General features: G+C 55.9%; 1 protein-coding gene across 1 annotated transcript in view; it reads right to left on the bottom strand.

The window, feature by feature from the left end:
* The window catches only part of LOC107106287 (actin, cytoplasmic 1-like), a 6,334-nt gene extending 5,555 nt beyond the window's left edge, over positions 1 to 779 (bottom strand). The window contains exon 1 of the mRNA XM_015406414.1: positions 638 to 779. The gene's annotated coding sequence lies outside the window, so the exon portion shown is untranslated. The remainder of the gene's footprint in view (positions 1 to 637) is intronic.
* Between the last annotated feature and the right edge of the window lie 1,115 nt (positions 780 to 1,894).

Below are 1,894 nucleotides of genomic sequence, written 5' to 3'. Positions count from 1 at the left end.
CCCCCCCACTTTAGACTGGCTGCAACCCGCAGGCCTGTCTACAGTGGGAAGGTTTCCTCTCCTCGCCCGTGCGCGCTGCCCCCGCCCGCCCTTGTGGAAAGTTCGTAGTTAGATCCAATTATAACCAAGCGAGAAAAATCGCCCTTCAGGGCCACGCTATCGAATAGGGCAGGAGGGAAGAAGGTGGTGGGGTCAACAAGTACACTCCCCGGCTTTCTTAAGAGTAAAGCCCCCCGACTTCGCCCGTTTTAGGATTGAGCAACAACCGCCCGACCGGCTGGATCCAACCCGAATGGTTTCAAGTCCTCCTTGACTTGGGCAGCAGGCTCGGGGGTCTCTCTCCGCCACTTCGAGACGGGATCCACCCTTTGCAAACTAACGATGGGCACCATATGGCCTAGAAGCTGCATCGTCACCATCTCTTCCTCCCCCCCCACCCACCCCCAAGCGACCAGCGGACATTTTCGGATGAACCAGACCCTTTCCAGACCCTTCCCAAAAGGAACCGGCCATGCAAAAGCCAACTGCGCACCAACTCCTCCAACGCGGCGCAACGAAAAGCAGCCCAGCTATTAAAATACACCCCCCCGAACCGCCTCTCCATTTACTTCTTCTTTTTTGGCAAGTGGCCGCCTACCTTGGAAAAGTTGCAAGTTTTTGCGTGAAGCTCTGCTTTCTAAACCCTTGCGGGAGGGGCAGGCGGCGGCGGCGGCTGGAGACCCACCAGGGCGCAGACGGAGGAGCGAGGGCGAGCGCGCTTTAACGGCTAGTTCCTCCTGCGCCGCGCCGCCGGGTTTTATAGGGACGACGCGGCGGCGCTCTCGCCATAAAAGGCAACTTTCGAAACGGGCCGCTCCGATTGGCTGGGCCCCGCTCACTCACTCACGACTCGCTCGGCACATTGCAGCATTCCTCCCCCCCCTTGCAACAAAAAAGAGAGAGAGAGAGAGGCGTGTGAGTGGGGGACGGCGTCTTCTGCTTTCCTTTTTTTGCATTGGGTGGTTCTCATGGGCCGCCGCCTCTGCTGCTCCTCTCGGGGTGTTCCCCGCCCCCCCCTTGCAAAGATGTGCCCGCATCTGACTGAGAGATCTAGTGCTCTGGAGGGTGCAGGACTTGAATTTCATGAATAGCATACATGGAGATTTTTTTTAAAATTTATTTATTTGCAGCGCCTTGGCCTGCTCTCCCCGGTTCTTTCTTCAATGTGTGTGTGTGTGAAGGCTTGTGCTGGGACCAGGCCTATGTGAAACCTGGGCCCTCTCCACACACTTTTGGCCAGCAATAAAGCTCATTGTTCTCTTGACACACTCTCTCTCTCACACACACACACACAGAGCGCCCTGGACACAAACAAATGCTCTCAGAGTTGTCAGATTCAGAAATAATACGGGGAGGCACTTCCAGAGCACGGCTCCGGAGGAAAGAGTCCGACTGAACTGAATGGCATTTCACTTCCGAGGAACCGCTCCTTAAGAACATAAGAGATGCCAATGTTGGATCAGGCCAAAGGCCCATCCAGTCCAACACTCTGTGCCACACAGTGGCCAAAAATACCAGGGGCCATCACAGTGGGGCCAGGACACTAGAAGCCCTCCCACTGTTACCCACCCCCCAAGCAGCTAGACAGAGCATCACTTGCCCCAGACTGAGAGTTAAGATAAGAGACGCCAATGTTGGATCAGGCCAAAGGCCCATCCAGTCCAACACTCTGTGTCACACAGTGGCCAGAAATACCAGGGGCCATCAGGAGGTCCAGCAGTGGGGCCAGGACACTAGAAGCCCTCCCACTGTTACCCACCCCCCAAGCACCAAGAAGACAGAATATCACTTGCCCCAGACAGAGTAAAGAACATAAGAGACGCCAATGTTGGATCAGGCCAAAGGCCCATCCAGT

The sequence above is a fragment of the Gekko japonicus genome, unplaced genomic scaffold (genome assembly GCF_001447785.1).
Source record: "Gekko japonicus isolate JY-2015 unplaced genomic scaffold, Gekko_japonicus_V1.1 scaffold3101, whole genome shotgun sequence".
NCBI classification, from domain to species: domain Eukaryota; kingdom Metazoa; phylum Chordata; class Lepidosauria; order Squamata; family Gekkonidae; genus Gekko; species Gekko japonicus.
Note: the sequence above shows the minus strand (reverse complement) of the source record. Positions and strands in the feature narration are given on the sequence as shown.